Raw genomic sequence first — 13,172 nt, 5'->3', positions numbered from 1 at the left:
ATGACAATAGTGCCAATTTATACTTATCAAACGTTTTAAATATTTTACACAATAAATAAATTGGTCAACATTTCGTTCTATACGAATATGTTTAGATTTTTATATGAAAAAGTACATTTATTACCAATTTCATTACCAACTGGCAAAAAAACGAACAAATGGTTGTCGCCATTTAAAAAGAATGTGAAATAAATATTAGCTCAAATAAGTAAGTACATAGGTACAATAATTGTTTTGAACATTAAATAATGACGAAACCATAGAAATTAGCATAAAAAGTTGGAAGATGCCAACAACACGCGGTGTTCCCAAGCGGTCCACCATCTAAGTACTAACCGCGCCCGACGCTGCTTAATTTCGGTGATCGGACGAGAACCGATGTACTCAGCGTGGTATGGTCGTTGGCGAAAGAACCATGACTATTTGGTATCATCAATTCGAATTGAATGACTTTGTAAGTTTTAATTTACTTCGTAGATGAGGTTGATGCGAAGAATTTATTATTTGTAAATCTTCTATTTATCAATATTTCCAAGTCATTAAATAATTATGAGAGAACTTATTGATTCAAAATATCATTTCTCAATAAGAATTATTCAAAACGTGTTTACAAAAAGTATTTACAACAAATGTATACAAAATATTAGGAAAATAATGCATTGCAACCGTAAGAGGTACTTATTACGAATTTTTGTGTATCGATATTTATCAAGTCATGCGAAGAAGTCCAAGATCCTTGTCTGCTGAAGTTGCCAAATCGAAAAATGGCGAAGTGCCACTCTCTTTAAATTGATTTGACGAAAGTCTGTACTACTTCTTCAACAAGTACGTCGTTTCCTAAGCCTATGACATCAAAAGCAGATAATCAATCATCTGAGAAAACATTTAGTGTATGCTGAAATAGCAAGGCATCCTTATGTAATTGCGATCAATCGAAACGATCATGTCATTCATTAAATCGATCGTATCTCTAATGCAACGATAAAATATTCTAGAAATAATAATAAAGCAGTAATATCGTTAAAATAGTATTACATCATTATCATGTAGCCGGGTAAATAGAGCAACTGCTTTAAATGGACGTGAAAAATATTTTATCTTGCCAAATGGTACCCACTGCCGGATGAAATACAATCTTCTAAAAAGGTTTAAGTAACTTTTAATCTAGTTGTAAAAGTCTACTTTGTATGTGTCTAGCATGCGTCAGAAATAAATAGGGTGATATTGAATACGCAATATCTGGCAAAGACAATATGTATGGACAAAGGCAACATGAATGGATACCTGCAAAACTTCGTGACCCTGAATCTAACCAAATACGAAGTATTGTTCAGAATTTATATGAAAACGCACACCAATTACCCCTTTCTCAAGAAAAACATAAATAAACTAATAAACTGCATATTTTGTTGCTAATTACACCAAATGTATACAATATTTAAGAAGAAATAGGCCTAATTGTGTTCAACACTAAACCATACGACGTAGTGTCAAATAAGCTAAAAATAAAATAAAAGAGTTGAACAATGCCAACAACACGCGGTGTTCCCAAGCGGTCCCCCATCTAAGTACAATAAATAAATTGGTCAACATTTCGTTCTATACGAATATGTTTAGATTTTTATATGAAAAAGTACATTTGTTACCAATTTCATTACCAACTGGCAAAAAAACGAACAAATGGTTGTCGCCATTTAAAAAGAATGTGAAATAAATATTAGCTCAAATAAGTAAGTACATAGGTACAATAATTGTTTTGAACATTAAATAATGACGAAACCATAGAAATTAGCATAAAAAGTTGGAAGATGCCAACAACACGCGGTGTTCCCAAGCGGTCCACCATCTAAGTACTAACCGCGCCCGACGCTGCTTAATTTCGGTGATCGGACGAGAACCGATGTACTCAGCGTGGTATGGTCGTTGGCGAAAGAACCATGACTATTTGGTATCATCAATTCGAATTGAATGACTTTGTAAGTTTTAATTTACTTCGTAGATGAGGTTGATGCGAAGAATTTATTATTTGTAAATCTTCTATTTTTCAATATTTCCAAGTCATTAAATAATTATGAGAGAACTTATTGATTCAAAATATCATTTCTCAATAAGAATATTCAAAACGTGTTTACAAAAAGTATTTACAACAAATGTATACAAAATATTAGGAAAATAATGCATTGCAACCGTAAGAGGTACTTATTACGAATTTTTGTGTATCGATATTTATCAAGTCATGCGAAGAAGTCCAAGATCTTTGTCTGCTGAAGTTGCCAAATCGAAAAATGACGAAGTGCCACTCTCTTTAAATCGATTTGACGAAAGTCTGTACTACTTCTTCAACAAGTACGTCGTTTCCTAAGCCTATGACATCAAAAGCAGATAATCAATCATCTGAGAAAACATTTAGTGTATGCTGAAATAGCAAGGCATCCTTATGTAATTGCGATCAATCGAAACGATCATGTCATTCATTAAATCGATCGTATCTCTAATGCAACGATAAAATATTCTAGAAATAATAATAAAGCAGTAATATCGTTAAAATAGTATTACATCATTATCATGTAGCCGGGTAAATAGAGCAACTGCTTTAAATGGACGTGAAAAATATTTTATCTTGCCAAATGGTACCCACTGCCGGATGAAATACAATCTTCTAAAAAGGTTTAAGTAACTTTTAATCTAGTTGTAAAAGTCTACTTTGTATGTGTCTAGCATGCGTCAGAAATAAATAGGGTGATATTGAATACGCAATATCTGGCAAAGACAATATGTATGGACAAAGGCAACATGAATGGATACCTGCAAAACTTCGTGACCCTGAATCTAACCAAATACGAAGTATTGTTCAGAATTTATATGAAAACGCACACCAATTACCCCTTTCTCAAGAAAAACATAAATAAACTAATAAACTGCATATTTTGTTGCTAATTACACCAAATGTATACAATATTTAAGAAGAAATAGGCCTAATTGTGTTCAACACTAACCCATACGACGTAGTGTCAATAAGCTAAAAATAAAATAAAAGAGTTGAACAATGCCAACAACACGCGGTGTTCCCAAGCGGTCCCTCCATCTAAGTACTAACCGCGCCCGACGCTGCTTAATTTCGGTGATCGGACGAGAACCGATGTACTCAGCGTGGTATGGTCGTTGGCAAATGAACACTGACTATTTAACTTTATTTGAAATCGCGTGGCTTGGTAATGTGTTTTAATTTTGACGCTACGGTTACGTGTATTGTTATTAGCCAAAAGAAACAAAGACGAAACCGGTAATGACAATAGTGCCAATTTATACTTATCAAACGTTTTAAATATTTTACACAATAAATAAATTGGTCAACATTTCGTTCTATACGAATATGTTTAGATTTTTATATGAAAAAGTACATTTATTACCAATTTCATTACCAACTGGCAAAAAAACGAACAAATGGTTGTCGCCATTTAAAAAGAATGTGAAATAAATATTAGCTCAAATAAGTAAGTACATAGGTACAATAATTGTTTTGAACATTAAATAATGACGAAACCATAGAAATTAGCATAAAAAGTTGGAAGATGCCAACAACACGCGGTGTTCCCAAGCGGTCCCCCATCTAAGTACTAACCGCGCCCGACGCTGCTTAATTTCGGTGATCGGACGAGAACCGATGTACTCAGCGTGGTATGGTCGTTGGCGAAAGAACCATGACTATTTGGTATCATCAATTCGAATTGAATGACTTTGTAAGTTTTAATTTACTTCGTAGATGAGGTTGATTCGAAGAATTTATTATTTGTAAATCTTCTATTTATCAATATTTCCAAGTCATTAAATAATTATGAGAGAACTTATTAATTCAAAATATCATTTCTCAATAAGAATTATTCAAAACGTGTTTACAAAAAGTATTTACAACAAATGTATACAAAATATTAGGAAAATAATGCATTGCAACCGTAAGAGGTACTTATTACGAATTTTTGTGTATCGATATTTATCAAGTCATGCGAAGAAGTCCAAGATCTTTGTCTGCTGAAGTTGCCAAATCGAAAAATGACGAAGTGCCACTCTCTTTAAATCGATTTGACGAAAGTCTGTACTACTTCTTCAACAAGTACGTCGTTTCCTAAGCCTATGACATCAAAAGCAGATAATCAATCATCTGAGAAAACATTTAGTGTATGCTGAAATAGCAAGGCATCCTTATGTAATTGCGATCAATCGAAACGATCATGTCATTCATTAAATCGATCGTATCTCTAATGCAACGATAAAATATTCTAGAAATAATAATAAAGCAGTAATATCGTTAAAATAGTATTACATCATTATCATGTAGCCGGGTAAATAGAGCAACTGCTTTAAATGGACGTGAAAAATATTTTATCTTGCCAAATGGTACCCACTGCCGGATGAAATACAATCTTCTAAAAAGTTTTAAGTAACTTTTAATCTAGTTGTAAAAGTCTACTTTGTATGTGTCTAGCATGCGTCAGAAATAAATAGGGTGATATTGAATACGCAATATCTGGCAAAGACAATATGTATGGACAAAGGCAACATGAATGGATACCTGCAAAACTTCGTGACCCTGAATCTAACCAAATACGAAGTATTGTTCAGAATTTATATGAAAACGCACACCAATTACCCCTTTCTCAAGAAAAACATAAATAAACTAATAAACTGCATATTTTGTTGCTAATTACACCAAATGTATACAATATTTAAGAAGAAATAGGCCTAATTGTGTTCAACACTAACCCATACGACGTAGTGTCAATAAGCTAAAAATAATATAAAAGAGTTGAACAATGCCAACAACACGCGGTGTTCCCAAGCGGTCCCTCCATCTAAGTACTAACCGCGCCCGACGCTGCTTAATTTCGGTGATCGGACGAGAACCGATGTACTCAGCGTGGTATGGTCGTTGGCAAATGAACACTGACTATTTAACTTTATTTGAAATCGCGTGGCTTGGTAATGTGTTTTTATTTTGACGCTACGGTTACGTGTATTGTTATTAGCCAAAAGAAACAAAGACGAAACCGGTAATGACAATAGTGCCAATTTATACTTATCAAACGTTTTAAATATTTTACACAATAAATAAATTGGTCAACATTTCGTTCTATACGAATATGTTTAGATTTTTATATGACAAAATTACATTTATTACCAATTTCATTACCAACTGGCAAAAAAACGAACAAATGGTTGTCGCCATTTAAAAAGAATGTGAAATAAATATTAGCTCAAATAAGTAAGTACATAGGTACAATAATTGTTTTGAACATTAAATAATGACGAAACCATAGAAATTAGCATAAAAAGTTGGAAGATGCCAACAACACGCGGTGTTCCCAAGCGGTCCACCGTCTAAGTACTAACCGCGCCCGACGCTGCTTAATTTCGGTGATCGGACGAGAACCGATGTACTCAGCGTGGTATGGTCGTTGGCGAAAGAACCATGACTATTTGGTATCATCAATTCGAATTGAATGACTTTGTAAGTTTTAATTTACTTCGTAGATGAGGTTGATGCGAAGAATTTATTATTTGTAAATCTTCTATTTATCAATATTTCCAAGTCATTAAATAATTATGAGAGAACTTATTGATTCAAAATATCATTTCTCAATAAGAATTATTCAAAACGTGTTTACAAAAAGTATTTACAACAAATGTATACAAAATATTAGGAAAATAATGCATTGCAACCGTAAGAGGTACTTATTACGAATTTTTGTGTATCGATATTTATCAAGTCATGCGAAGAAGTCCAAGATCTTTGTCTGCTGAAGTTGCCAAATCGAAAAATGACGAAGTGCCACTCTCTTTAAATCGATTTGACGAAAGTCTGTACTACTTCTTCAACAAGTACGTCGTTTCCTAAGCCTATGACATCAAAAGCAGATAATCAATCATCTGAGAAAACATTTAGTGTATGCTGAAATAGCAAGGCATCCTTATGTAATTGCGATCAATCGAAACGATCATGTCATTCATTAAATCGATCGTATCTCTAATGCAACGATAAAATATTCTAGAAATAATAATAAAGCAGTAATATCGTTAAAATAGTATTACATCATTATCATGTAGCCGGGTAAATAGAGCAACTGCTTTAAATGGACGTGAAAAATATTTTATCTTGCCAAATGGTACCCACTGCCGGATGAAATACAATCTTCTAAAAAGGTTTAAGTAACTTTTAATCTAGTTGTAAAAGTCTACTTTGTATGTGTCTAGCATGCGTCAGAAATAAATAGGGTGATATTGAATACGCAATATCTGGCAAAGACAATATGTATGGACAAAGGCAACATGAATGGATACCTGCAAAACTTCGTGACCCTGAATCTAACCAAATACGAAGTATTGTTCAGAATTTATATGAAAACGCACACCAATTACCCCTTTCTCAAGAAAAACATAAATAAACTAATAAACTGCATATTTTGTTGCTAATTACACCAAATGTATACAATATTTAAGAAGAAATAGGCCTAATTGTGTTCAACACTAACCCATACGACGTAGTGTCAAATAAGCTAAAAATAAAATAAAAGAGTTGAACAATGCCAACAACACGCGGTGTTCCCAAGCGGTCCCTCCATCTAAGTACTAACCGCGCCCGACGCTGCTTAATTTCGGTGATCGGACGAGAACCGATGTACTCAGCGTGGTATGGTCGTTGGCAAATGAACACTGACTATTTAACTTTATTTGAAATCGCGTGGCTTGGTAATGTGTTTTTATTTTGACGCTACGGTTACGTGTATTGTTATTAGCCAAAAGAAACAAAGACGAAACCGGTAATGACAATAGTGCCAATTTATACTTATCAAACGTTTTAAATATTTTACACAATAAATAAATTGGTCAACATTTCGTTCTATACGAATATGTTTAGATTTTTATATGACAAAATTACATTTATTACCAATTTCATTACCAACTGGCAAAAAAACGAACAAATGGTTGTCGCCATTTAAAAAGAATGTGAAATAAATATTAGCTCAAATAAGTAAGTACATAGGTACAATAATTGTTTTGAACATTAAATAATGACGAAACCATAGAAATTAGCATAAAAAGTTGGAAGATGCCAACAACACGCGGTGTTCCCAAGCGGTCCACCATCTAAGTACTAACCGCGCCCGACGCTGCTTAATTTCGGTGATCGGACGAGAACCGATGTACTCAGCGTGGTATGGTCGTTGGCGAAAGAACCATGACTATTTGGTATCATCAATTCGAATTGAATGACTTTGTAAGTTTTAATTTACTTCGTAGATGATGTTGATGCGAAGAATTTATTATTTGTAAATCTTCTATTTATCAATATTTCCAAGTCATTAAATAATTATGAGAGAACTTATTGATTCAAAATATCATTTCTCAATAAGAATTATTCAAAACGTGTTTACAAAAAGTATTTACAACAAATGTATACAAAATATTAGGAAAATAATGCATTGCAACCGTAAGAGGTACTTATTACGAATTTTTGTGTATCGATATTTATCAAGTCATGCGAAGAAGTCCAAGATCTTTGTCTGCTGAAGTTGCCAAATCGAAAAATGACGAAGTGCCACTCTCTTTAAATCGATTTGACGAAAGTCTGTACTACTTCTTCAACAAGTACGTCGTTTCCTAAGCCTATGACATCAAAAGCAGATTATCAATCATCTGAGAAAACATTTAGTGTATGCTGAAATAGCAAGGCATCCTTATGTAATTGCGATCAATCGAAACGATCATGTCATTCATTAAATCGATCGTATCTCTAATGCAACGATAAAATATTCTAGAAATAATAATAAAGCAGTAATATCGTTAAAATAGTATTACATCATTATCATGTAGCCGGGTAAATAGAGCAACTGCTTTAAATGGACGTGAAAAATATTTTATCTTGCCAAATGGTACCCACTGCCGGATGAAATACAATCTTCTAAAAAGGTTTAAGTAACTTTTAATCTAGTTGTAAAAGTCTACTTTGTATGTGTCTAGCATGCGTCAGAAATGAATAGGGTGATATTGAATACGCAATATCTGGCAAAGACAATATGTATGGACAAAGGCAACATGAATGGATACCTGCAAAACTTCGTGACCCTGAATCTAACCAAATACGAAGTATTGTTCAGAATTTATATGAAATCGCACACCAATTATCCCTTTCTCAAGAAAAACATAAATAAACTAATAAACTGCATATTTTGTTGCTAATTACACCAAATGTATACAATATTTAAGAAGAAATAGGCCTAATTGTGTTCAACACTAACCCATACGACGTAGTGTCAAATAAGCTAAAAATAAAATAAAAGAGTTGAACAATGCCAACAACACGCGGTGTTCCCAAGCGGTCCTCCATCTAAGTACTAACCGCGCCCGACGCTGCTTAATTTCGGTGATCGGACGAGAACCGATGTACTCAGCGTGGTATGGTCGTTGGCAAATGAACACTGACTATTTAACTTTATTTGAAATCGCGTGGCTTGGTAATGTGTTTTTATTTTGACGCTACGGTTACGTGTATTGTTATTAGCCAAAAGAAACAAAGACGAAACCGGTAATGACAATAGTGCCAATTTATACTTATCAAACGTTTTAAATATTTTACACAATAAATAAATTGGTCAACATTTCGTTCTATACGAATATGTTTAGATTTTTATATGAAAAAGTACATTTGTTACCAATTTCATTACCAACTGGCAAAAAAACGAACAAATGGTTGTCGCCATTTAAAAAGAATGTGAAATAAATATTAGCTCAAATAAGTAAGTACATAGGTACAATAATTGTTTTGAACATTAAATAATGACGAAACCATAGAAATTAGCATAAAAAGTTGGAAGATCCCAACAACACGCGGTGTTCCCACGCGGTCCACCATCTAAGTACTAACCGCGCCCGACGCTGCTTAATTTCGGTGATCGGACGAGAACCGATGTACTCAGCGTGGTATGGTCGTTGGCGAAAGAACCATGACTATTTGGTATCATCAATTCGAATTGAATGACTTTGTAAGTTTTAATTTACTTCGTAGATGAGGTTGATGCGAAGAATTTATTATTTGTAAATCTTCTATTTATCAATATTTCCAAGTCATTAAATAATTATGAGAGAACTTATTGATTCAAAATATCATTTCTCAATAAGAATTATTCAAAACGTGTTTACAAAAAGTATTTACAACAAATGTATACAAAATATTAGGAAAATAATGCATTGCAACCGTAAGAGGTACTTATTACGAATTTTTGTGTATCGATATTTATCAAGTCATGCGAAGAAGTCCAAGATCTTTGTCTGCTGAAGTTGCCAAATCGAAAAATGACGAAGTGCCACTCTCTTTAAATTGATTTGACGAAAGTCTGTACTACTTCTTCAACAAGTACGTCGTTTCCTAAGCCTATGACATCAAAAGCAGATAATCAATCATCTGAGAAAACATTTAGTGTATGCTGAAATAGCAAGGCATCCTTATGTAATTGCGATCAATCGAAACGATCATGTCATTCATTAAATCGATCGTATCTCTAATGCAAAGATAAAATATTCTAGAAATAATAATAAAGCAGTAATATCGTTAAAATAGTATTACATCATTATCATGTAGCCGGGTAAATAGAGCAACTGCTTTAAATGGACGTGAAAAATATTTTATCTTGCCAAATGGTACCCACTGCCGGATGAAATACAATCTTCTAAAAAGGTTTAAGTAACTTTTAATCTAGTTGTAAAAGTCTACTTTGTATGTGTCTAGCATGCGTCAGAAATAAATAGGGTGATATTGAATACGCAATATCTGGCAAAGACAATATGTATGGACAAAGGCAACATGAATGGATACCTGCAAAACTTCGTGACCCTGAATCTAACCAAATACGAAGTATTGTTCAGAATTTATATGAAAACGCACACCAATTACCCCTTTCTCAAGAAAAACATAAATAAACTAATAAACTGCATATTTTGTTGCTAATTACACCAAATGTATACAATATTTAAGAAGAAATAGGCCTAATTGTGTTCAACACTAACCCATACGACGTAGTGTCAAATAAGCTAAAAATAAAATAAAAGAGTTGAACAATGCCAACAACACGCGGTGTTCCCAAGCGGTCCCTCCATCTAAGTACTAACCGCGCCCGACGCTGCTTAATTTCGGTGATCGGACGAGAACCGATGTACTCAGCGTGGTATGGTCGTTGGCAAATGAACACTGACTATTTAACTTTATTTGAAATCGCGTGGCTTGGTAATGTGTTTTTATTTTGACGCTACGGTTACGTGTATTGTTATTAGCCAAAAGAAACAAAGACGAAACCGGTAATGACAATAGTGCCAATTTATACTTATCAAACGTTTTAAATATTTTACACAATAAATAAATTGGTCAACATTTCGTTCTATACGAATATGTTTAGATTTTTATATGAAAAAGTACATTTGTTACCAATTTCATTACCAACTGGCAAAAAAACGAACAAATGGTTGTCGCCATTTAAAAAGAATGTGAAATAAATATTAGCTCAAATAAGTAAGTACATAGGTACAATAATTGTTTTGAACATTAAATAATGACGAAACCATAGAAATTAGCATAAAAAGTTGGAAGATGCCAACAACACGCGGTGTTCCCAAGCGGTCCACCATCTAAGTACTAACCGCGCCCGACGCTGCTTAATTTCGGTGATCGGACGAGAACCGATGTACTCAGCGTGGTATGGTCGTTGGCGAAAGAACCATGACTATTTGGTATCATCAATTCGAATTGAATGACTTTGTAAGTTTTAATTTACTTCGTAGATGAGGTTGATGCGAAGAATTTATTATTTGTAAATCTTCTATTTATCAATATTTCCAAGTCATTAAATAATTATGAGAGAACTTATTGATTCAAAATATCATTTCTCAATAAGAATTATTCAAAACGTGTTTACAAAAAGTATTTACAACAAATGTATACAAAATATTAGGAAAATAATGCATTGCAACCGTAAGAGGTACTTATTACGAATTTTTGTGTATCGATATTTATCAAGTCATGCGAAGAAGTCCAAGATCTTTGTCTGCTGAAGTTGCCAAATCGAAAAATGACGAAGTGCCACTCTCTTTAAATTGATTTGACGAAAGTCTGTACTACTTCTTCAACAAGTACGTCGTTTCCTAAGCCTATGACATCAAAAGCAGATAATCAATCATCTGAGAAAACATTTAGTGTATGCTGAAATAGCAAGGCATCCTTATGTAATTGCGATCAATCGAAACGATCATGTCATTCATTAAATCGATCGTATCTCTAATGCAAAGATAAAATATTCTAGAAATAATAATAAAGCAGTAATATCGTTAAAATAGTATTACATCATTATCATGTAGCCGGGTAAATAGAGCAACTGCTTTAAATGGACGTGAAAAATATTTTATCTTGCCAAATGGTACCCACTGCCGGATGAAATACAATCTTCTAAAAAGGTTTAAGTAACTTTTAATCTAGTTGTAAAAGTCTACTTTGTATGTGTCTAGCATGCGTCAGAAATAAATAGGGTGATATTGAATACGCAATATCTGGCAAAGACAATATGTATGGACAAAGGCAACATGAATGGATACCTGCAAAACTTCGTGACCCTGAATCTAACCAAATACGAAGTATTGTTCAGAATTTATATGAAAACGCACACCAATTACCCCTTTCTCAAGAAAAACATAAATAAACTAATAAACTGCATATTTTGTTGCTAATTACACCAAATGTATACAATATTTAAGAAGAAATAGGCCTAATTGTGTTCAACACTAACCCATACGACGTAGTGTCAAATAAGCTAAAAATAAAATAAAAGAGTTGAACAATGCCAACAACACGCGGTGTTCCCAAGCGGTCCTCCATCTAAGTACTAACCGCGCCCGACGCTGCTTAATTTCGGTGATCGGACGAGAACCGATGTACTCAGCGTGGTATGGTCGTTGGCAAATGAACACTGACTATTTAACTTTATTTGAAATCGCGTGGCTTGGTAATGTGTTTTTATTTTGACGCTACGGTTACGTGTATTGTTATTAGCCAAAAGAAACAAAGACGAAACCGGTAATGACAATAGTGCCAATTTATACTTATCAAACGTTTTAAATATTTTACACAATAAATAAATTGGTCAACATTTCGTTCTATACGAATATGTTTAGATTTTTATATGAAAAAGTACATTTGTTACCAATTTCATTACCAACTGGCAAAAAAACGAACAAATGGTTGTCGCCATTTAAAAAGAATGTGAAATAAATATTAGCTCAAATAAGTAAGTACATAGGTACAATAATTGTTTTGAACATTAAATAATGACGAAACCATAGAAATTAGCATAAAAAGTTGGAAGATGCCAACAACACGCGGTGTTCCCAAGCGGTCCACCATCTAAGTACTAACCGCGCCCGACGCTGCTTAATTTCGGTGATCGGACGAGAACCGATGTACTCAGCGTGGTATGGTCGTTGGCGAAAGAACCATGACTATTTGGTATCATCAATTCGAATTGAATGACTTTGTAAGTTTTAATTTACTTCGTAGATGAGGTTGATGCGAAGAATTTATTATTTGTAAATCTTCTATTTATCAATATTTCCAAGTCATTAAATAATTATGAGAGAACTTATTGATTCAAAATATCATTTCTCAATAAGAATTATTCAAAACGTGTTTACAAAAAGTATTTACAACAAATGTATACAAAATATTAGGAAAATAATGCATTGCAACCGTAAGAGGTACTTATTACGAATTTTTGTGTATCGATATTTATCAAGTCATGCGAAGAAGTCCAAGATCTTTGTCTGCTGAAGTTGCCAAATCGAAAAATGACGAAGTGCCACTCTCTTTAAATCGATTTGACGAAAGTCTGTACTACTTCTTCAACAAGTACGTCGTTTCCTAAGCCTATGACATCAAAAGCAGATTATCAATCATCTGAGAAAACATTTAGTGTATGCTGAAATAGCAAGGCATCCTTATGTAATTGCGATCAATCGAAACGATCATGTCATTCATTAAATCGATCGTATCTCTAATGCAACGATAAAATATTCTAGAAATAATAATAAAGCAGTAATATCGTTAAAATAGTATTACATCATTATCATGTAGCCGGGTA

At 33.5% G+C, this 13,172-nt stretch overlaps 8 non-coding genes and 6 pseudogenes across 8 annotated transcripts; all 14 read right to left on the bottom strand.

The window, feature by feature from the left end:
- Positions 1–287: 287 nt before the first annotated feature.
- Positions 288–406, bottom strand: LOC142242066 (5S ribosomal RNA). The gene has a single exon (XR_012723954.1). It is a non-coding gene; the product is annotated as a 5S ribosomal RNA (ribosomal RNA).
- Positions 407–1,809: 1,403 nt separating this feature from the next.
- On the bottom strand, positions 1,810–1,928 carry LOC142242065 (5S ribosomal RNA). Its single transcript, XR_012723952.1, has one exon. It is a non-coding gene; the product is annotated as a 5S ribosomal RNA (ribosomal RNA).
- A 1,119-nt stretch (positions 1,929–3,047) lies between these two features.
- On the bottom strand, positions 3,048–3,167 carry LOC142242112 (5S ribosomal RNA; annotated as a pseudogene).
- Positions 3,168–3,573: 406 nt separating this feature from the next.
- Positions 3,574–3,692, bottom strand: LOC142242212 (5S ribosomal RNA). The gene has a single exon (XR_012724052.1). It is a non-coding gene; the product is annotated as a 5S ribosomal RNA (ribosomal RNA).
- Positions 3,693–4,812: 1,120 nt separating this feature from the next.
- LOC142242111 (5S ribosomal RNA) lies at positions 4,813–4,932 on the bottom strand (annotated as a pseudogene).
- A 407-nt stretch (positions 4,933–5,339) lies between these two features.
- Positions 5,340–5,458, bottom strand: LOC142242101 (5S ribosomal RNA; annotated as a pseudogene).
- A 1,121-nt stretch (positions 5,459–6,579) lies between these two features.
- On the bottom strand, positions 6,580–6,699 carry LOC142242110 (5S ribosomal RNA; annotated as a pseudogene).
- A 407-nt stretch (positions 6,700–7,106) lies between these two features.
- On the bottom strand, positions 7,107–7,225 carry LOC142242064 (5S ribosomal RNA). The gene has a single exon (XR_012723951.1). It is a non-coding gene; the product is annotated as a 5S ribosomal RNA (ribosomal RNA).
- Positions 7,226–8,346: 1,121 nt separating this feature from the next.
- Positions 8,347–8,465, bottom strand: LOC142242250 (5S ribosomal RNA). Its single transcript, XR_012724088.1, has one exon. It is a non-coding gene; the product is annotated as a 5S ribosomal RNA (ribosomal RNA).
- Positions 8,466–8,871: 406 nt separating this feature from the next.
- Positions 8,872–8,990, bottom strand: LOC142242102 (5S ribosomal RNA; annotated as a pseudogene).
- A 1,121-nt stretch (positions 8,991–10,111) lies between these two features.
- LOC142242109 (5S ribosomal RNA) lies at positions 10,112–10,231 on the bottom strand (annotated as a pseudogene).
- Positions 10,232–10,637: 406 nt separating this feature from the next.
- On the bottom strand, positions 10,638–10,756 carry LOC142242063 (5S ribosomal RNA). Its single transcript, XR_012723950.1, has one exon. It is a non-coding gene; the product is annotated as a 5S ribosomal RNA (ribosomal RNA).
- Positions 10,757–11,877: 1,121 nt separating this feature from the next.
- LOC142242249 (5S ribosomal RNA) lies at positions 11,878–11,996 on the bottom strand. Its single transcript, XR_012724087.1, has one exon. It is a non-coding gene; the product is annotated as a 5S ribosomal RNA (ribosomal RNA).
- Positions 11,997–12,402: 406 nt separating this feature from the next.
- Positions 12,403–12,521, bottom strand: LOC142242062 (5S ribosomal RNA). Its single transcript, XR_012723949.1, has one exon. It is a non-coding gene; the product is annotated as a 5S ribosomal RNA (ribosomal RNA).
- Between the last annotated feature and the right edge of the window lie 651 nt (positions 12,522–13,172).

Source organism: Haematobia irritans, chromosome 5, assembly GCF_050003625.1.
Source record: "Haematobia irritans isolate KBUSLIRL chromosome 5, ASM5000362v1, whole genome shotgun sequence".
Taxonomy (NCBI): Eukaryota; Metazoa; Arthropoda; class Insecta; order Diptera; family Muscidae; genus Haematobia; species Haematobia irritans.
This window is presented reverse-complemented; position numbering and strand designations above follow the sequence as displayed.